The 23,860-nt window shown below is 35.3% G+C and overlaps 1 long non-coding RNA gene across 1 annotated transcript in view; it reads left to right on the forward strand.

Moving 5' to 3' along the window:
* The first annotated feature begins 465 nt into the window (after positions 1-465).
* The window catches only part of LOC130455832 (uncharacterized), a 50,448-nt gene continuing 27,053 nt past the window's right edge, over positions 466-23,860 (forward strand). Inside the window, exon 1 of the long non-coding RNA XR_008914000.1 lies at positions 466-654. This is a non-coding gene — a long non-coding RNA (uncharacterized LOC130455832). The remainder of the gene's footprint in view (positions 655-23,860) is intronic.

Genomic DNA, 23,860 nt, shown 5'->3' on the forward strand with positions numbered 1-23,860 from the left:
GTGGAAGCACATAATAAGCAGTTAAAATGCTTGTTTGATTGTTTACTCCATCAGCATAGTAATAACAGCAACTAAACAACATTCTTGTTGAAATGCACACATCAGTGGAAAGCATGTTCATAAACTTAGATTACACTGGTAAGGAGGTACACATATATGAAATCTATGTGGTTATGTTACCTCTGTTGTTGCAGAGCCCCAATGTCCTTTTTCTTCTCATGGTGTCCTCAAAGTTCCTCCCCTTGAGCAAAGCCTTTAGGTTGGTTAGTTAACTAAGCTGAACTTCTTGGATCTCTTCTTCTGGAAGGATAGAGGAATAAGGGATAGGGGAAAATGCTAAGATTGTCTCTAAAACAGAGAGAAGAGAATTTAGCCATAAACCCTGGAAAAGATTCTAGAAGGGGAAGCTCTGTAGAGGGTGGGATTGGGCGGGGCGGGGGTGTGTGGTTGGGAGTTAACTGAGAAAAGCTGTTATTTCTAAACTGTACTTTCCCTGAGCTGGAAGGGGTAACACCTGCTCCATCAAATTCCTGTAACCTGCCTAGTTTCATGGATGAAACGAGGAGATTTGGGCTTGGAAGATACCTAGGAGGTTTCCCTATAGTGCTGTGGACAATTTGGCTGTGACAATCTGGCTATGGCAATTTGACTAAGGTAAACCAAAGGGTTTTACATCTGGGACTTTGAGTTTTACCTAAGAAGCCAACCCCAGGCTTGGGGAAGGACTCCGTGAGTCCAATCTTCTCAGCCTTTTAGAGACAATATGGGATATTTAGTTTAGCAAAGCAGTCAGATGGTTTTTGGGGGTTAGAAAGAGCATGAAGTGACTAAGAAGGATTTAAAGAAGATCAGAAGAGCTCTCTTGTGAGAGGAGCATCGAAAGTGGGAGGAGATAAAGCCAAGTAGAGCTAGGATCCTACCCTCAATTTCCCTAACCTCAATAAGTAAAATAAACTTGGTTTCCTTGGTCTCAAGGGATTTTATTATTTTATTATCCTGAGGTGGGTTTTTATTTATTTTATTTAATATTATATTATCCCAAGGTGGGTTTTTTCATCACCAATCCATCTAGGTCCTTCCCAATCAATATATCTCCATTGGGAGGTATATTTCTTTTTCACTTTTTTTGCTTCAGCTCTCAATTGCCAGGCATAATTTTCCCTTAAATTCACATTTGACTCTCTTCAGTGTTTCCAGGAGTTACATTTCTTGGAGCTACCCCTCTATCTTTCTCTATTCCCTGGTAGATTTGGGGTCTCCTGGGATATTAGAGGCATCTAGATGGCTCAGTAGATAGAGCAATTGGTCTGGAGTTCAAATCTAGCCCTAGGAATTCACTAGCTGTATAACCCTAGGCAAGTCACTTCTATTTGCCTTAATCCACTAGAGAAGGAAACAGCAAATCACTCTTTGCCAAAATAACTCCACAGACAATATGGCCTATGGGTCATGAAGAATAGGACATGACTAAAAAATTGAACAACTGAAATAATAGTTATGATGTAATACACATTGCCTGATAGAAATGGTAGGGGAAACTTTCTCCCATTTTCCTCTAGCAATAGTCATACTGCACAAAGTTGCTTCTTTCTTCAGCTTCTCACTTGCCTTCACTATCTCTCAAGGCTGAAAAGACTAATTTTTAATTGCCACTAGGCAAGCTGGTAGCAAATAGCCCCTTTAATTCCATCAGAGAAAAATCCGTCACATTTTGTAAAGGGATAATGTCATATATGCATTATTTAACTTCGTTTAAGAAATGAAGAGCTCATCTCTCTGCTATTTGTCCTCTTCTGTGATTTCATCAACTAGCCCAAGAGAGTAGTAAGAATCAGTTGGTCCATGACCAAGTCCTCCTACTCACTGCACACACACACACACACACACACACACACACACACACACACACACCCTTAAGATGGCCAATAACTTATTTAAATGTATCGTGTTGGAACCTGGAGGGATTGTTATGGATTATAGCAAGGATTCCACTATATTCTCTTACTAAATTAAAAGACAAGACAAAGGACTTTTAAATGTTCCTTTTCAGACAACCTCTAGGAACCTTTCTGAGGCATAGAACAACCTATGGCAATTAGAGCTTCTCTGCTAGGCTAAGTTTTGTGTCTTATCTTTTTCTTTATCTCTTTCTGTTTTGATTAGCATCTGGGAACCTGTGAAACTTGATGCTAGGAGATGTCATCTATTTCCATCCTATTTATAGAAAGTCCCTTGTGTTATGTATATGTAGGGTCCATTACATTCCTTTTAGTTCAGTGCAACTCAATAAAATTTGCCATTCACTAGAAATGTCAGAACAAAACTGGCCAACAAGGATCTGATAACCAAGATAAATAAAGAGGTAGCAAAAGAGCACATAATCTTTTTTATAAATTCAAATCATCTGGCCCAGATGGAAGTGTCCAGTTACTGTAATACCTGGGAGATGTTAGTACTAAGCCATTTTCACTATTATTTGGAAAATAATGGAAAAGAAGAAAGATAGAAAATAATCTAGAACCTTTCTAGTAACATCAAAGTTAAAACAATTATGTTCATATGACAAATATTATTTTATATAGTGTAGAAATGCCAGCTATAAAAAAAGAAAAGAAAAAGAAATTGGGGGATAAATATAGTTGTAGAGGAAACAAAATTATCCCTTTTTTTTTTTTTACAAATGATCTAATGGCCTATTTAGAAAATCCTAGAGAGCCAACTAAGATGAATTAAACTAATTAATAACTTTAGCAAAGTTGAACATATGACATAAGTCCAAAGAAACCTTCAGCATTTCTGTGCAAACTCAACAGAAAGAGGAAAAGAGAAGTTCTATATAAAATAACTATAGAAGGTATAAAATATCTGGGAATCTACTTATCCATATATATATATATGTTTATATATATATATATATATATATATGAAAGCTATATGAGTACACCTACAAAACAGTCATTTCAGAAATACAGAGCTAATTAATTGGAGAAATATAAATCACATGTGGGAAGGCTGAGCCAATATAATAAAAACGATATTATTCACTTTTTAAGTTCCATGCCAACAAAGCTGCAAAAGAATTGCTTTATAGTATTAGAAAAAAACCCAATAACAACATCCATCTCAAAATCAAGAAAGTTCAAAGAAATTATTAGAAAAAAATGTGGTAAGCAGTAATGATAGTGGTAGAAGTGCCAAATTTTGAACTATATTACAAAGTAGTAGTTATCAAAATGAATTAGTAATGACAGAGATGGGCAGACAGACAGAGAGACAAAGTGAGATTGATCATCATATATATATATATATATATATATGTCTGTACATATATATATATGTCCACACATACACACATATACCACATACCAAAGCAAATGAACATAATTTACTGGTTAATAAACCTAAAGATTCTAGCTACGAGGGTAAGGACTCATAATTTGACAAAAATAACTGGGTCTGACAGATATGTATAGATCAGCACTTCATGCTGTATACCATGAGAAGTTCCAAATACATATTTGATTTAAAGCAGCACTTTTCAAAATGTGGTACATTTGACTTTTCTGAATCCCCAAGACCATTTTAGAGAGTCTACCAGGTCAATACTATTTTCATTATAATACAAAAATATTATTTGCCTGTTAAAATATCCCTCTCTTTTCAAACTATATGCCTGTGTAAGGGAGGGTCCCCACCATACACTTCACTCAAAATAACATATCCCTATATCTTCTATCACAACCTGAGCAATATGGAAATATATATTGCATGAAAGCACTAGTATAGCCTATATCAGACTATTTAACCATCTGGGTATGGAAAGAAAGGAGGAAGGGAGAAAATGTGGATTCCAAAATTTCAGAGAACAATTGTCAAAAATTATTTTCTACCATATAACTGAAAAAATTCTAATAAAAGAAAAAATAACAACATATCACAGTAGGTTAAATTAAGAAGCATATATGAGAATTTGTTTTCTATTAAGCCAGATGTCAAAAGATCTGCAAAAAAAGACAACATATATATATATATACATATATATATATATATATAAAGTTGTGCCACTATTTTTACTAATTAATTTTGCTTTGGAAAAATAGTTATTTTTATTAGAATATTTATGTTAACATATGGTGAATTTATTAATGCTATTTAAAATAAATTAATAAACATTTACAAACAAGTTGACATTTCTAATATGGAATATATGTGTATATATACATATGCAAACATTATGCATATATATAATATATACATGTAAAATTATATAAGCAAAAGCTGTTTGGTCCCTTTATGTATCAATTTGGACCACTTAGTGAATAAAGCCTCAAAGACAGAAACTGTCTGAGTGGCTGATGCCCAATGAGAAAAATGGATGAAGAGAAGAAAAAGAACCAGAGTGGTATCACAAATATGAGCTTTCTAGAACCTAGAACAGTGTGTATTATATACTATAAATACATTGATTCCATGCCTTAAAATGCTATACAAATGTAAATTATTCTTGAGGGGAAGTATGTCATAGTGAAAGGACACTGAAAACTAGAAAACCTAGTTTTGATTCTTAGTTTTGTGATTAAAACCAAGTAAGTTATCTTATCTGTAGAATCTGAATTAAATTTGTGTTACCAGTAGGTGTTAGTAGGAAATTTTGACCCTGTAAGAGAAACCAAAAGTAAAACAGACATTCATTCTTGTCTACTTTCTCCTCCTAAGGGTTAAGAAAAAGGGGAGATTTTTTTTTCAGATCATACTTTTCTCCTTCCAAGGAGTATGGCCTTGGTCCTCTGGAAATGGGACAGTCTTGGAGGTACCTTCTTTTAAGTCATACTAACCTTGATTTAACAATAGCTAATTTTACCCTACAGCACAGGGAATAAAGTCCTTGGATCTATTTTAGTTTTGCTTTGGGGGATATTTAACAAAATTATTAATAATAAAGCCTATAAAAATAAAAAATAATCAAGCCCATAAAATTCTTTCTTATAATGACTTCTTTCTCACCCCTCAGCTAGTATGATCTAGTATTCTGGACAGAAGTCTAGTACTCTGAGTTTTGTTTTTTCTTTACATAAACCAAGCTTGTCACTGTTATCCATTTATCCTCCCATAGTATTTAGTTTATGTATGTAAATATATATACATATATATGTACAGCCCAAAAGTTATGTGTATATGTATATATACAGTTATAGATATGCCAAGAAAAAATGTTTTCGAAGCCACCAGCTAAATCAGAATATATAAACAGAGTTAAAGAACAGAGAAATTTAGAAGTAAATTCTTCCCATCTTCCTGTGAAGAAAGAAGCTGATGGGGAAAGAGGTATTGAAGAACATCACCAATTTCCTTGGTCTCTCAGAGAAATCCAGTCATCTATCAGGCAGGAATTTGACTTGATGGAGACCACTTGGCTATTTGGGCAATCTCCTTAATACCATATTAATAATCTCCTTTCATCTGGCTAGCTTTCTCTTCAACTTCTATTTCAATTTCTTTTGTCTCTCTTCAAAACCAAAAGAAAGAGAGCCTTCTAGCTACTCCAGTACTTCATCCTTCCTCTTGCCTCCTCAGATTAGAAGAGATTAATTTCACAATCTCACTTTTTCAGGCTAGCAAGCAAATACTGTTTACAGGAGTCTACAATTCTCTGAATTCATAGTTCAGTTTCTCCTCTTGATACAAAGTGAATCCAGTTCCAGAAGTTCTCTTCCCTCCTTTCTCTGCCCCAGCAGTAGTACCAAAAGGTAGAGGAACTAATTCAATTTCTAAGGCTTTGTCCTACATCAGTAGTCAAATATGTATGATGGAGTTTGGAAAGCTACAATAAATTACCAAAAAAGAAAAAGAAAAGGTATTATAAATGTCATAAAAATGTATGATTGAAAATGAAGATGTCATAAATTAGAGCCCATATTATGCATTAATATTTTCACAGTCAGAAGAAATTAATTAAGCAAGATTCCACATTTTGAATAGTTATTTTCTGGTGACCTCAACATTGACAAGAATCAAACAGCAGGGACAAGGTTCACATGGAAGAAATAAGCTATTAGAGTATTGGAATATGGCATCTGTTGACATTTCTTCTGAATTTGGTTAATGAGCTGCGTTACCTTTGGCATGGCATTATACCCTTCTTGCCTGTTTTCTCATGTGAAAAAAGAACCCCAAAGATGGGACTAGAAAGCATTTCCTATTCCTTTCAGCTTTAGATTTATGATTCTATGACTTCGTCAAATTATTTACTGCTACCATCTCTTACTATTAAATGCAAACCATTAAATTCTAGCATACACTGAAAATATATTCATTCACTGATAAACATTGATAACTTAGAAGAAGACTTTATAGAATTGATCAAGATTAATAATAGAAGTATAAAAATCCCCTCAATTTTCCAGTTGTCTGTTGTTATTGTAGATACCAATATATTTTTTGTTTAACTTTGTTAACTACACCACTCCAAATTAAAAATATGGTTTTCATATGATGAATAATAATAATAAAAATGGATGGTATTTATGAAGTCATTATGTTGCTCAGATATTGGAAATTTTGCAAAATGAAAATAGGTTTCATATGTTGTTTATATGTGCTTATTTATATATGTATTTATATTTGAAGAGAAATTATTTTTCATTCAAAATGGAAAACAAAACTTTAGTCTCATTTTGTGCACAACTGGTGAATACTGGAAGATTATCATATTGGTTATAGTGTTGGGAATAAATAATTCAAAATGGTATTCAGAAACTTATTTTGATATGAGTGATTATGTTTATGTATCTATTTGACTAGTATTCTGGCATGGATTAATGGGTAAAAGAACAATTCAGGTATATAGAAAATAGGTTCTCCTAGTTCCTTCTCCATGATTTGAAATATCATCTGACCTCACCTATTCTTTTGTGATTAACCTAGCAACTGCACTTCATGTTTCAAGATAAATACTTTTAATAGTGCAGTCCCATGATTAGTTATATTCAGTAGACACTGTACCATATAAATTACACATGTAAAATAGTCCTATTGCTCTTGAGGAATTATATTGAAGTAAGGGGGAAAAAGCATTCATTAGAGCCTTCTATATGCTGATGTGTACATTAAAAATATATCATTCAATCCTCATACCAACCCTAGCAAGTAAATGCTAACATCATCATCCTCATTTTACAATTGGGAAAATTGAAGAAAATAGGTTAAATGACTTGTCCAGGATACCATAGCTAGTAAACATCTGAGGCAAGAGTTGAACTCAGCTCTTTCTGATTCTAGGCTCAGGCTTCTATCTAGTGCAATACCTAGCTGCTTATTAAGTCCTATTCTCTATGAGGAAGATTTGTTTGTATATACATATATATTTATATCAATCTCTATAGAATCATTTTGATAGATCAAACTAATCCTGTCATAAGCTGAGTGTGCATTCAGGAGTCTCCATTGTTATGAAGATGATCTCCTCTGCCTCTGAACATAAATATTCTGACTCTGAGGGCATCATGGATATCATTCATATCATACCTCCTAACCTAAGTATGTCCTTTTCCTAGGCTTTTGTCTTTTTCTATAACATTTTTTTTGTGTGTAGCCATTATCAGCTCCCATAGGTTTAATTATCATTCATATGCAAATGATTTCTAGTCAGAGAAGCCCCTCTTGAACTTCAGATCCACATAACAAACTATCTACTAGACAGTGAGAAAGTAATGTCATCTTAAATTTAACATGTCTACACCAGAACTCATTATCTTTTCTCCAAATCTATACCCTTCCAGATTTCCCTGTTTATCGATTGCCACTGTCCTCTAGTTACCCAAAGTTCATCTTTGATTCTTCACTTTCCCTTACCCTCATATCGAACAATTAACAAGTTTTGTTGGTCCTACTTCCATAATAGCTCTCATTTCCATTCTATTCTTTTTACTAAAATTGAACCTAATTCAGACCCTCAGTACTTCTTGAGAGTGCAAGTATTGTGGTACAGTGGAAAGAGCAAAGTCTCTTGCGTGAGAGTAGCTAGACTCATCCGTGATGCTTCTGACCTGTGTGACACTGGGCAAAGAACAAATTCACCAAGCCCTATTTTCCACATCTGTACCTTGAATGGGTTAGGCTAGAGATGATCTCTCAGATCCCTTCCAGTTCTAGATCTAGGATGCTAATGATTTAGTGTGCCCTCACTAGATTAGCTCTACTCCGGATACATTGTCATTAGCAGTTCACCTTCAGTAACTGTTGTGAAATGTTTTATATGTTGCTGCCAACTTTTCCATTACCAACAACTCATCAAATATTTGTTAAGCACTCATGTGCATAAGATCCTGTACTTAGTACAAAAATGAGTCCCTAAACACCACCACCCCCTTCGATTAAAAGAAAGACAAAGACAAAGAGACACAGAGAGACAACATCATCAGAGACAAACACAAAGGTAGAACTTTCACCTGCTGTATTTAGAGAAAGAGGAAGGTTTTAAAAGGAGAAAGGAGAAAGGGAAGGTAAATATAAAAAGTGTTTTGCACAGATTATCAAAGAAGTGGAGGAATTCGAATTGCCTTCAAGAGGCAGTGTGAGAGTGGGGAAAGTACTGACCTTTTTTAGACTTGGCTTTGCTGTTTTATTAACTGGGTGATCTTGGGCAAATCCCTTTATCTATGTGGATTTCCTTAGTTTCTTGATCTATAAAATGAATGACTGGGATCCACTTGTCTCTAAGGTCTCTTTTAGCAGTAATATTGAATGCTTCTACAATCCATGTTCCCTGTCCTTAAGGAGATTTCCAGAAAATAAAGTCAGCGTGTAAAGTCATTTAAAGAGATCAAGAAGCAGGGCCCCTGATGAAGTTTAAAGAGAAATGTATTTTCCCAACAATCTATTTTCAAACCTGGCCTCTGGTTTTATTTCAGGGTTGACATCTAAAATATAGTGTGAGCTACTGTACATTATTTCAAAAATGACATCTTCGCCCATCCCTGCCAGAAAATTCAGTCCTTACACTTTGGGTACTTTGGGTCCTGAGGATCTCCCTTAAAACCACTTTACAATAGTAACTTGAGAGGGGCAGCTGGTAAGGTTGCTTAGTAGGTTAGGAGTCATTAGGATGTGTGAAGTCAGGGCCCCTGGCCTTTTGCCAACATGGCAGCAGTGGCCCCATTTCTACATATGTCATTGGGCTTAGCTTCTGATTATGTTATCATAAACTGTGCAAGAAATGAAATACAGAATGAAGAAAGCCATAGTGTTTGCAGACTAAATATTACGTCAGTGGAGTCCAGAGGAATATGCTCAAAGTGGGGGAAAAGTCAGACTGGAGCTTTTCTTTCTCATAATTACAAAACTAACCAAGAAGTTTCAAATGATCAAGTTTCTATTTTGAAAGGAGTGTTGTTTCCTTTTTTTTCAGAAGGAGGGTTTAGAGGGTTTTCTTAAAGGACCTTCCCTAAACCATCAAAATAAGTTAGTAGGACCATTCTTTTTAAACTGACTTTGATTGCTCTGGAATCAGGATTGACACTAATACAAATGCTATTTACTACATATGCAGTGAAACATTACAGTAAACTGCTTACCCTGACCATCAGAAACTACGATCACAGAGCAAGCACAACATAACAGGATAATCATAGGACTTTAGAACTGAATAGCTCTTACATATCATTTTGACCCCTTCTCATTTTCAGGCAAAGAAATTGATAGTCACAAAGACAGTAAATGGGAGAATTAATATTCAAACCTAGATCTCTTTACTCCAAGTTCAGTGGTCTTTTCTCTTTATTTCTCTACTATCTGAGGGGCTATTCATTTAACTAGCTCATGTCTTTCTTGATTTCTAAAAATTTCCCCATTTTAGTTGTTGTTTCCTAACTTCATTCAGGTTTCCGACTCCTTGAAATCTTATTGGTTATTTGGCAAATTTAGTAAAGGAGAGCCAAGGACAGGACAGATAAATGAACTCATAAAAGAAATCAAAGTCGTATTCCAATCCTTAATTCCTGGAGAATCTAAACTCCTTGAGGACAGGAAAATTTTTCATTTTTGTCTTCATATCTCCTCCATGCCTAACATATATTGCCTTGTATGTTGCTAGATCATAAAAATCTTTGCTAAATTCATTTGAATTCTGTAAAAAAACTGACTGATTAGCTCATTTACTCTTTGCCCTTTTACATTCTCTAATAAGGGAGCTCTAAAAAAAGAAAGAGAAAGAACAGCGGGCAAGAAGGAGAAAAAATGAAAGACCTAAAAAAAAGAAACAAAACCCTAGAAAGTATCTTCAGCCTTACATGATTCTGTTAAGATCAAAACAATTCATTAAATTATACCATGTGTGTGACACTGTTCTGTGATGGAGATAAAGATCCCACCTCCCCCAGCTCTATCCGGGAGTCTATGCCCCTCTGAAGTTTACATACTACTGCATAACCACGTCAGCTTTTCTCCACCTAATTTAATAAGGAATCTGACAATTGAAGTGAGAGAAGAGAGAAATGGAATAAAGGAAATGGCATTACAATGGAAGTTAGGCAAGCAAAGAGATGAAGCATAGAATTATATAACATTTTCTAAAATGTGCCCTTGAGATGTTCTTAATTTGTTCATTTTTTTCTAGGTCACTGAGGCAAAGGGTTGCTGGCCATCCTGTTTCATTCAGAAGCTTAGTACAGATGGTCCACATAAATATGGTGTGACCACTGTTATTAAAAACAGTGTAACAAATTAAGTCCTTGCTCCTCCCTCACAAGAACACATTGGAATACTACCCTTAACTATTACATCTCGTTTTACCAGCATGCTTTCATATATGAATTGCAAGGATGACAGGCTTCTCTAAGTCATTATACATGAGAGCCAAATGCTAAGCTGAGCAGATAAACTGGTAGAATTTAAAGAAATCTTAGGAATAGAACACTCATGTTATTGGTAATATAGATTCAATAGTGCAAATGTTTGTGATTGGTATCAAATTCTTGTTTGGACTAAAGTTGAATGAGACTACTTTGTATTTCTTTTAAAAAAGTTACCTGGGATTTTCTATTTAAAAGTCCCTGATGATGCTTTCAAAAGAAGTATAAAGTAATTAGTTCCTGTCACACAGAAAATTATCTGGAATACAAAGATAGAACGACTCTCAAACTACTCTCCTGGAATGTTTAATCTTCTCCAGTAGTTTTCTATAAGGAATGCTGCTTTCCCCATACCTGGACAGGGCCCTGTGGTTCAGTGTTATATATGTGGTGCAGCAAGAAAAGCCTCTTCATGGCAAGAAGCTGCCCCAGCTGACGGGAGTGAAACCTAAGACAGAAAAAAGGAAATCCATCTGCTCTGGGAAGGCAGGCAGATAGCCAAAGTTCAGTAACTCCCAGTTGGTCCAAAGCAGGATAAAGGAGATAACAATATTAACTCAGGGTAAGCTAGCAATCCTTGGCCTTTGGGAGAAGATCATCTGTCTTTTGGATGATACCCTGCAGTGCCAAGATTTGATATAAAAATAAATCAGCACAGGTGTCAGAGTGGGAAGGCTCTAGAGTGAGTGTCAGTGTCTTAAAGAAAAAGACTTGCAATCAATCCATCTTTAACCATAGATGTGAGTGGGGTCATTAAGGTTAAAACAAAATCCAACAACAGAAAGGACAAATTAACTTTCAGTTATCCTCTGTCCTGAGATAAATGGATAAATGAAGCTCCTAGATAGTAGAGAAAGCTCATTTTGATCAATATTTCCAAATTAATCTCTCTTCAAGCTTTGCCCACAGTGTTACAATGGAAAGATCACTGGTTGGAGAATTGAAGGATGTTCAAGTCCCATCTGTGAACACTACAAGCAGTGTGGCTTTGGACAAATCATCTAACCTCCTTAAGCCTTTCTCATCTATAAAATGAGAAGGTTGAATTACATAACTCCTGAGATATCCTCTGCCACAAGACCTATTTGGACCCAAGCTTCTGAAATGTATAATGTCAAACATCAAATTACACTTCTTCCCCTTCTTACCTACTACTGAAAGAACAAATGAGTCAGATATATGTATTGGGGTGGGGGTGGGCCAGAACCAAGATGGTGGCTTAGTAGCAATGAAAGCTGAAATAACCCTGACAATCCTTCCAAACCAATCATTAAAAAGTGCTTCAAAATATTAGGAGTCAAAAACCAACAGTAAGATGAAGTATTGGGACTTTCCTGCTGAACACAACTAGGAATATAGGCAGAGAGAGTTTATTTTCATGGGAAAAGGATAAACTGGAAGCAAAACTGCACACAGAGGAGGTCTGGCCAACCATTCCACACATCTACTGTGCCAGGTTTAGAAACTTGCATAGGTAAACTTTGGGATCCCAGACCTTGGCTACAACAACAAAAAAGAACCTCAGATCTACTCCTTGAAGTCCCAAGCCCTGGCACAAACCAGAAGTAAAATTTCAAAGAAAAATGGAAATTGGTCTCAATTTCAAGAAGAACTCAAAAAGGAATTCAAAAATCAAATAAGACAGGTCAAAGGAAAATGAGAAAAAGAAATGAAAGTAATGTCCTCTAAAAATAAACAGCTAAAAAGCAAAACTGGTCAACTGGAAAAAGAAGCACAAGAATCCAAAGAAGAAAAGAGTTTTTAAAAAATCCAACAGAATTGACCTAATGGTAAAAGAGGCAAAAAGACCCAATGAAGAAAAGAGTTCTACTTAAAGTTGAAGAGACCAAATGGAAAAGGAGGATCAAAGGTCATGAAAGAAATTCAGCCTTTAAAAAACAGAATTGGGCATATATAAATGAATGACTTCATGAAACATCAAGAAAGAAGAGAATGAAAATATAGAAGAAAATGTGAAATATCTCATTGAAAAAATAGCTGATCTGGAAAATAGGGCTAGGAGAAATAATTTAAGAAGTATTGGACTTCCTGAAAGTCACGACCAAAAAAAAAAAACAAAAAACCCTAGACATCATATTACAAACAAATTATCAAAGCAAACTCCCCTAATATTCTTGAAAAAGAACTGAAAGAATCGACAGATCTTCTCCTGTAATAAATCCCCAAACGACAACCCCCAGGAATGTTATAGCCAAGTTCAAGAGCTCTCAGACAAACGAGGAAATACTGCAACCAGCCAGAAAGAAATAATTTAAATATCATAGATTCCCAGTCAGTAGGAAGCTTCAATATTGAAGCATTGGTTGGTTTGGAATATGATATTCTGGAAAGCAAGGAAACAGGGTTTACAAACAAGAATCACTCACCCATCAAAACTGAAGATATTCTTTCAGGGGATAGTAGGGTCATTTAATAAAATAGAAGATTTCCAAACATTCCTGAAGAAAAAACCAAGCTTAAACAGAAAATTTCATGTCCAAATACAAAAATTCAAGAGAAACATAAAAAGCTAAATAAGAAAGAGAAAAAAATTTTAAGGGCTTCAATAAGGTCAAATTCTTTATATTCCTATATGGAAAGATGATATCAGTAACTCTCAAAAATGTTTATCATTATTAGAGTTGTTAGAAGAAGTATATATGGACAAAATATATGATAGTATGCTATTTAGTATATGTAAAAAACAAAAATCTAGGAGTGAAAAAGAGGATTGTACTAAGGGAAATAGGAAGAGAAAAGCAAAATGAGGTGAATTATATCACTATTACAATGGAGGGGAGGGTACGGGTAGTGATGGGTAATACTAAACCTTACTCTCATTGGAATTGACTCAGAAATGGAAGAATAGCCAGACACATTGGGATGGAATCCTGTTTTACCTTATAGAGAAGTAGGAAAGTAATAAGAAGGGTGGTGGTGGAAAGGTGGTGGAAAGAAGGGGAGTAGGGAGGGGGAAAGTGGGAAGTGATTAAAGCAAATTACTGGTGTGGAGGGAAAGAGAGAAAGGAGAAATGGCAGGTTAAAAAGAGAAAACCAAGATGGAGGGGAATACACAAATGGTAATCATAACCATGAATGTAAATGGGATGAACTCACACATAAAATGGAAATAGATAGCAGAGTTGATTAAAAACCAAAATCCTACCATATGTTGTTTATAAGAAGCATATTTGAGGCAGGCAGAGACACAGTAAATGTAAGATAATGGAGCAGGATGTATTAGGCTCTGAGACAAAATTTGCAGGAGTAGCAATCATGATCTCAGACAAAGGTAAAGTAAAAATAGAGCTGAGTAAAAGAGATGAGGAAGGGAATTAGATCTTGATAAAAGGTAGTATAGTCAATGAATAAATATCGGTACTTAACATATATGCACCAAATGGTATAGCATCCAGATTGTTAAAGGAAATACTAAAGAAAGTTAAGGAGGAAATAGACAGTAAAACCACTAGTGGAGGACCTCAACCTTCCCCTATCAGATATAGATAAATCTATCAAAAAATAAATAAGGAAGAAATAAAGGAAGAGAATGAAATTTTAGAAAAGATTTAATAGATATCTGGAGAAAATTGAATAAGGATTAAAAAATAGACCTTCTTTTGAGCAGTACATGGTACATATACAAAGATAGACCATGTACTAGGCACAAAAATATCACAACCAAATGCAGAAAAGCAGAAAAAATAAATGCAAATTTTTCAGATCATAATGCAATAAAAATTATAATTAATAAGAATCCATGGAAGGGCAAATTAAAAATTAGTTGAAAAATAAATAATACAATTATTCAAAATGGGTGGGTCAACAAATAAATCATAGAAACAATTACTGATTTCATTGAAGAGAATGACAATGAGGAGACAACATATAAAAATTTATAGGATATTGCTAAGGCAGTATTCAGGGGAAATTTTATATCCCTAAATATTTATATCAATAAAATAGAGAAAAAAATAAATTAATTGGACGTCCAACTTAAAAAAAAAACTAGAAAAAGAACAAATTAAAATCCCCAATTAATAACTAAACTGGAAATTGTAAAAATCAAAGGAGAAATTAATAAAATTGAAAGAAAAAGAACTATTGAGCTAATAAATAAGACTAGGACCTGGTTCTCTGAAAGAAAAAAAAACAAATAGAATATTTGGCCTATTTGATAAAAAAAAGAAAGTATAAAATAAAATTATCACTATCAGAAATGAAAAAGGTGTTGTCACCTCTAATGAAGAAATTAAAGCAACTATTGAGAGCTATTTTGCCCAATTATATGAAAATAAATTTGATAATCTAGGTGAAATGGATGAAAATTTACAAAAATATAAATTGTTTAGGTTAACAAAAGAGGAAATAGTGTAATTAAATAATTCCATCTCATAAAAAGAAATTGAGCAAGTCCTCCATGAAATCTTCAAGAAAAAAATCCTTAGGACCAGATGGATTCACAAATTAATTCTATCAAAGATTTAAAGAATAATTAATCCCAGTAGTATACAAACTATTTGGCAAAATAAAGAAATAAGGAATCCTACCAAATTCCTTTTATGCTACAAATATAGTATTGACACAAAAGCCAAGAAAACCAAAATCAGAGAAAGAAAATTACAGACCAATTTCCTTAATGAACATTAATGCAAAAATCTTAAATAAAGTACTAGGAAAAAGACTACAGCAGTGTATCACAAGAGTTATTCTCTATGACCAGGTGGTATTTATACCAGGAATGCAAGACAGTTTCATTTTTTTTTAATCCTTACCTTCCATCTTGGAGTCAATACTGTGTATTGGCTCCAAGGCAGAAGAGTGGTAGGGGCTAAGAAATGGGGGTCAAGTGACTTGCCCAGGGTCAACCAGCTGGGAAGTATCTGAGGCCAGATTTGAACCTATGAACTCCCGTCTCTAGGCCTGGCTCTCAATCCACTCAGCCACCCAGCTGCCCCCAAGACAGGTTTAATATTAAGCAAAACATAAGTATCATTTACAAAATCAGTAACTAAACTAGCAGAAATCACATGATTATCTCAATTTTATAGAAGCAAAAAAAAATTCTTTGACAAAATACAGTACTCATTCCTATCAAAAACCTAGAAAGCCTTAGAATAAAAGGACTTTTCCATAAAATATTAAGTACTTATTTAAAACCATCAGCAAGTATCATCTGCAATGGGAATGTTAGATGCCTTCCCAATAAGGTCAAGATTGATCAAGCAAAGATGCTCATTATCACCACTATTATTTAATAATGTACTAGAAATGCTAGTGGTGGCAATTAGAGAAGAATAAGAAATTGAAGGAATTAAAGTAGGCAATAAGGAAACTAAAGTAAACTATCACTCTGTGGATGATATGATGGTATACTTAAAGAATCATAGAAAATCAACTAAAAATCTAGTTTGAATAATTAATAACTTTGGCAAAGTTGCAGGATACAAAATAAACCCACCTAAATCGCCAGCATTTCTATATATTTCCAACAGAAATAAGTAACAAATGAAGGCAACAAAAATATCCAAAGTCTGAATAATAATCTGCAAAAGCAGAGAACTCACTATATTCTAATTTTCTCTCTGTCAGTCAAGGAAGTATATCTTAGAATTTGTTTGTATTTGCATTAAAAGCATTGATTATATATATATATATATACATATATATGCATATATATAATATAATATAAACAACCCAAGTTAAGTTTTAGATTTGAATAATCATTTGTATAAATAGACCCTAATAAAACACTCTTGAGATATGAGAAATTTATTCAGATGCTATAAATTATTCTAGTTTTAAGAAATAAGTTCAGGGGAAAAGCTGTAACAAATAACTTCCACAATCTACCCTTTCTTTGTAGTAATAAATATTGATAGAGTGCTTCTCTTGTCAAGTGTGGTGGCTAGACAAATTCAGATCAGCTGATTAAGAAATCCCAGTATTCACTAAACTTTTCCACTTTTCATTCACAAGAGTTCAAGATGAGAAATTGTAACAATTATGTTGTAACTGAAGTTGAAGTGGTAGGGGATGGCAGGGTGGGAGAGAGTTTGAACACAGATCCTTACACCTATGAATAAGTCACCATCCCTATCTTCCTTCAAAGAACTGCTAACTGTGCTGCAGAGGGGAAAGATCTAAATTGGAGTTCAGGGGATTTGGATTCAAATTCTGATCTGACCATCTTCTGTTCTGTGAACTTGGGCAAGTAATTTAACCTCTAGGGATATTGGTTTCCCTATATGCAGAATGAGGAGACTGGAATGAGAGAGATCTCTAAATTCACTTTCCAGGTTTAAATCTATAATCATATACAGACTTCTACCATCACCCACCTGCACAAAATCTTCTTCAGTTAAAGAGGACACTAATACTAACTGCTCTTGGTTCTTCAGCACAAGTATTTTCTCTTTTTGGTCTTTTTGCTTTTTATATAGGAGGATCTGGGTAGCTGGAGAAACTAGATGAATTATTATTTTTTTTATCCGATACTGTTTCCTCTTAGCCTAGGAAAGTAGAATCCAAGGAAAGCCATGTAGCCAGGAAGAGAATACAGTGGCATTGTAAATATGAGCATTTCACCAGAAATGTTCCTGCCTAGACAAAATTCTTTTTGGCTCATTATATTGGACAAGTACTTGAAAATTCTCGGTGAATAACTATTGGATCATCTTGGAAGGAAAAGTTTCTAGATAATATAAATCAGCAATTTGTCACTGAGTCTTAAACCCACTGAATATTTCAACATAAACAGCTGCATGCCTATGAAAGGCAGCTTAGCATAGTGGAGAGAGAGGAGACTTCCAAGTCAGGAAAACCTGGGTTTGAGTCTTGCCTCTGATACATCCTGAACCTATGATGTTTTTTGTTCTTGTTTCAGTCATGTCTGGCTCTTCATGACATTTTAGGTTTTTCTTGGCAAAGATACCAGAATGGTTTGCTATTTCTTTTTCCACTTCATTTTACAGATGAGGAAACTAAAGGAAACAGGGTTAAGTGACTTATCCAGGGTCTCACCGATAGTAGGTATACAGTGATACCTTGGTACTCATCATTAATTCATTCCAAAAGGAAGGTCAAGTACCAAAAAAGGATGAGTACTAAATTAATTTTTCCCATAAGGAATTTAAATGAAATCAATCAATTCCAGAATCCAGAAAATCCAGACTTTATAAGGCATTATATGCATTAATAGTTGTATTTCATTAAACATTAGTAATACATAGGCATAAATAAAAAACTAATGAGATTAAATGAAATAATTTTAACAACTTTTTAAAAAAATCCATACCTTCCACCTTAGAATGAATACTGTATATTGATTCTAAGGCAGAAGAGTGGTAAGGGCTAGATAATGAGGGTTAAGTGACTTGCCCAGGGTTACAAAGGCAGGTCAAATTTGAACCCAGGACCTCCCAAATCTCTGGGCCTAGCTCTCAAACCAGTGAGCCACCTAAGCTTAACTTTACCTATATTGAGAAGAGTTTATGGTTGAAAGGGATTATGGGAAGGAGAAATGTTATTATCTGGAAGAGGAGTCCCCTTCTATAATAACTGAGGGCAACTGCCTTTCTGGAGTTCTTTTTCTTTCTCTTTTCTGCCCCTTATCCCAACTGCTTGACATTCATCAGGTGTAAGCTTTGTAAGAAACCTATCCAATGCATTTTTTTTTTTGGTCTGCATTTCAAAATTCCTCTACACTGAGAAATGGTCTGGTCATTTCACAAATTTGCAATTCTGTTTATTAAAGCTTTATTAAATGGGAGATCCTTTTATTTTTATTTTTATTTTTTTAGGATTAAATTATTTATTTTTCTTTTTCACATTTTCTTTTTATTAATTTAAATTCTTTGTTCAAAGACCTTTTTTTAAAAACACAATTCTCATCGCCTTAGTCAGTAAAATACATGTGTAACATTTCTGCTTTTCTGCACTTCTTTTTTTTTAAATTTTATAATATTTTATTTGATCGTTTCCAAGCATTATTCATTAAAGACAAAGATCATTTTCTTTTCCTCCCCCCCTCCCACCCCCAGTAGCCAACACATGATTCCACTGGGTATCACATATGTCTTGATTCGAACCCATTGCCATGTCGTTAGTATTTGCATTAGAGTGTTCTTTTAGAGTCTCTCCTCTGTCATGTCCCCTCAACCACGCTCAGTGTTTCTACTCCCACAGTTTATCCTCTGCTTATGAATAGTGTTTTTTCTCCTAGATCCCTGCAGATTGTTCAGGGACATTACACCGCCCCTAATGGAGAAGTCCATTACATTCTATTATACCACAGTTTATCAGTCTCTGTGTACAATGTTCTCCTGGTTCTGCTCCTCTCACTCTGCATCACTTCTTGGAGGTTGTTCCAGTCTCCATGGAATTCCTCCACTTTATTATTCCTTTGAGCACAATAGTATTCCATCACCAACATATACCACAATTTGCTTAGCCATTCCCCAATTGATGGGCATCCCCTCGTTTTCCAATTTTTGGCCAAAACAAAGAGACAGCTATGAATATTTTTGAATAAGTCTTTTTGAACATTATCTCTTTGGGGTACAGACCCAGCAGTGCTATGGCTGGATCAAATGGTAGATATTCTTTTGTCACCCTTTGGGCATAGTTCCAAATTGCCCTCCAGAATGGTTGGATCAGTTCACAACTCCACCAGCAGTGCATTAATGTCCCTACATTGCCACATCCCCTCCAGCATTCATTACTTTCCTTTGCTGTTATGTTAGCCAATCTGCTAGGTGTGAGGTGATACCTCAGAGTTGTTTTGATTTGCATCTCTCTGATTATAAGAGATGTAGAACACTTCTTCATGTGCTTGTTAATAGTTTTGATTTCTTTATCTGAGAACTGCCTATCCATTTCCCTTGCCCATTTATCAATTGGAGAATGGCTTGATTTTTTGAACAATTGATTTAGCTCATTATAAATATGAGTAATTAAACCTTTGTCAGAGGTTTCTATGAAGATTTTTTCCCAATTTGTTGTTTCCCTTCTGATTTTAGTTATATTGGTTTTGTTTGTACAAAAGCTTTTTAGTTTGATGTAGTCAAAATTATTTATTTTACATTTTGTGATTCTTTCTATATCTTGCTTGGTTTTAAAGCCTTTCCCCTCCCAAAGGTCTGACATGTATACTATTCTGTGTTTACCCAATTTACTTATGGTTTCCTTCTTTATGTTTAAGTCACTCACCCATTTTGAATTTATCTTGGTGTAGGGTGTGAGGTGTTGATCTATTCCTAGTCTCTCCCACACTGTCTTCCAATTTTCCCAGCAGTTTTTATCGAATAGTGGATTTTTGTCCGAAAAGCTGGGGTCTTTGGGTTTATCTTATACTGTCTTGCTGAGGTCTCTTTCCCCCAGTCTATTCCACTGATCTTCCTTTCTGTTTCTTAGCCAGTACCAAATTGTTTTGATGACTGCTGCTTTGTAATATAGTTTTAGGTCAGGGACTGCAAGGCCCCCATCATAAGTGTTTTTTTTTTCATTATTTCCCTGGATATCCTTGATCTTTTGTTATTCCAGATGAATTTTGTTATGTTTTTTTCTAAATCAGTAAAGAAATATTTTGGGAGTTCAATGGGTATGGCACTAGGGAGATAATTTTCAACAAAGATTTGTACTTCTACCTATTTGGTTAAATGAAATGGAAACATCCTCCTTTGATTCCTCACTGGAAGAAAATTCCCTGGCCACTAGCTTTTGTTGCTCCCTTTGAAGGTCTTGTGTCTCCTCAGTGTTGAGCTCTTCTTTGTGCCCCTGAACTGACATGCAATTCTTTGTTTCCATTGGAGTGGGCATAGCTCTCCAAGATTGTGATACCCGCCAGTTCTGGCAAGCATATCAAGTGCCAATCAAACGAGTTCTGAAACCCATGAGTACCAAAGTTTAACTCTGTTTGGGGCCAGATTTAGCAAATTACTTAATCCCTCCTTTCCTGGGCAATTCTCTTAGACGTTAAGGGTGGAACAGTTGCCCATCTACATTAGTGGAAGGAGTTTCTTCATAGGAATTCCCAAGAATAATAAAATTATAGGTTGTGACTGGACCTTTTTTCATTCATTAATACATTCATTCAACAAAAATGTATTTAGTATCTATTATGCATTAGACATTGTACATCCTGTCAAAGGCTCTAAAGATGTTAGATGAAATCATTGAGAACATTTTGGTTCAAATGCAGAGAGAAAACAGACCCAAATAACTACACACAATAGGCAGTATGTGATAAGAACCAAGAGTAGTAAGTACAAAGTGTTCTGCTTCATAAAAAGAAAGGATCATTAAAAAAGAAAAACTTAAACCCTTACTTTCTATATTAGTAACAGCTCTAAAATAGAAGGGCAAGGGCTGGGCAATTGGAGTTGTGACTTGCCCAGACTCTCACAGCTAGGGAGAGCCCAGATCCTCCCAAATCCAAGCCTTGTGCTCTATCCACTGTACTACCCAGCTGCCCTAAAAGAATCACTTTTGACTGGTATGATCAGAGAGAGCTTTGAGGATAAGGTGGCATTGAAGCTGAGCCTTGAAGGACAGGTGTGAGCTTTCAACAAGAAGATATGGTGAGTACACTCCCGAAGGGAGGAAAGCACAAAGAATATTGAAGAAATAGTGAACAATCCAGTAAGGCTGGGGAATAGAATACATGGGGTTTGGGGGGCCAGGAGATAAAGTTGAAAAGATATATTTGGCTACACTATAGGGGGAATTAGTGCCTCCTAAACAAGCAGCCAAAAACGATATACAAAACATGGTCCAGGAAAAAAACTTCCATTTCACATGACATTAAATATTGGGCAGCAGATAGACATAAAGGTACTTCTTTATAACCTGGGTATTTCCTTTTTCTCTTTTCTAGTCCCCTTGCATTTTTATAGACTTGAATACCTGGCTAAAGACCTCAATTTCAATATACAAGCAATGGGAAATAATTCAAGTAGTATTTTTAGAAAATTTAATCCAACAGTGAGGGGCTTAATAGCTGGAAAAGACATTGCTGTTTTCTGTCATATCTGACTCCATTTGGGAGTTTTCTTGGTGTAAATACCGGAGTGGTTTACCATTTCCATCTTAATCTTATTTTATAGATAAGTAAACAGAGGCAAATGGGATAAAGTGACTTGTTCAGAGGCACACAGCTAGTGTCTGAGGTAAGGTTTAAACTCAGTTCTTTTTGACTCCAGGCCCAGCACTTTATTCACTACATCACTTAACTTCCCTTTTCAGTTTTTTGAACGAACATCCAAGGAATAAATTAAACCTCTCAAAGCTTTCCCACATGAACTCAAGGTTCAGTTTATCCTCTAACCCAGGTTTTGTAGACTCAGTCAGGGATACTAGGAACCCATTTTAATTCCAGACACATAAAAAAAAAAAAAACATCTATTCAGAGGTTTTGATACCCTTCAGCTCTGACTTGGAGTTCAACTTGGACAGGAGTGTGATACTGAGACAACCCATCCCCTTGGTAAAGATGTATCACTGGTAGCCCCTCAAAGTAGAAATATATTGGAATACTTGACTAACCAACTGTAAATCCACTTGTAGAGATTCTCCAAACCCTGGTCAACCTTCTTCCTTATCATGTCTGACTTTTGAACTAATATCCACCTGGTTTGGACAGTGATTCGACCTTCTCTATGACTTATTCTACATGACCCTTCCCTACACTCCCTTTGTCTTTGAAGTCTTCATAAAGACTCTATCCCTTACATATACTTTAATATATATTTATGAACTACCTACTATGTGCCATGCACTGTAATGTGCAGTGGGGACACAAAACAGGAAAAATATAGTCCTTGCCCTCAAGGAGCTTGCAATATAATAATATTAAGATACACAGTTATGTGATATCATATGATTGTCCTTTGTTTTCAAAGAGGGTAAGTGACATCAGGGTGATGTCTTGAGTTGTGCATGAATGTAGTGCACAATGTAGTCAGCTTCACGCTCTTCAAACATGATTGAAGTCCAGCAGCAAGGCGAAAGTCAGAATTACTGGTGAAGGTCTGGGATGCAGTGGGTGAGCCTGGTGTCTATAATGTCTGACTAAGTACCAAGTGTTTCACAGCACCAGCTTCAGCTGCTGTCATGACCATTGGGACAAATTCTTCTCATTTACTCATTCCACTGAGGGAGGTCATTATATGCTTGGGGCAGATCCTTCCCTAACTCATTGACAGATGTTTTGCCCACCAGTTACCCTTGAAATGATTTAGCCCACCTGTTGAGATGGTTTACTAGGGTGCGGCTGCTATGCATGTTACAGTTTTATGGAGCCACAGGCGAGAGTTGAGACACCAAAGGTGCTTGAGCAGCCAGTAGTTCTCTTTGAACATCTCTACACTCCTGTCATATGGTACCTTATTCAAAATGGGTGAAGGTGGGCATGCAACTATTATTATCTCCAATAAACACATGAAGAAACAACCTAAGATCTAGAGAAGTGAAATTATTTGTCCAGTCAAACAACTGCTAAGTATCAGAGTAAAAACTTGAGCCTTTACTAGTTTTCCACTGAGAGCTCCCTCATCTCTCATCCTTCTGACAGCATCCTCCGCTATCACTGCCTTACTCCAGGTTCCGATCAAGAGGCTATCTTTCCCCTTTACAACACTAGCATATGTTCATGAATCCTTCATTTTATCCCTCCAAGACTCTTCAAGCTGACTTCTAGTCATATCCAGTCCCTAAACTTCAGTCTCTTCTTATCTATTTGTTTCATCCTCACTGCCTACAAACATTTCCACATCTACCTTGTCCTCAAAGAACTCTTACTTGATTCTAATATTATGGCTAGCTATCTTATATTTCCTTTCCTTCACTCATAATCACATGCCTCTATTTTCTCCTTTTCTCACTCTCTTGTAAAGCCCCTACACTCTGGCTTCTAGCTTTATCATTCAGCAGAAATTGCAATCTCAAAAGTTAAAAATTGGCCAATCTAATGGCCTCTTCTCAATCCTTATCTTCCTTAAGATCTGCAATATTTG

The sequence above is a fragment of the Monodelphis domestica genome, chromosome 8 (genome assembly GCF_027887165.1).
Source record: "Monodelphis domestica isolate mMonDom1 chromosome 8, mMonDom1.pri, whole genome shotgun sequence".
NCBI classification, from domain to species: domain Eukaryota; kingdom Metazoa; phylum Chordata; class Mammalia; order Didelphimorphia; family Didelphidae; genus Monodelphis; species Monodelphis domestica.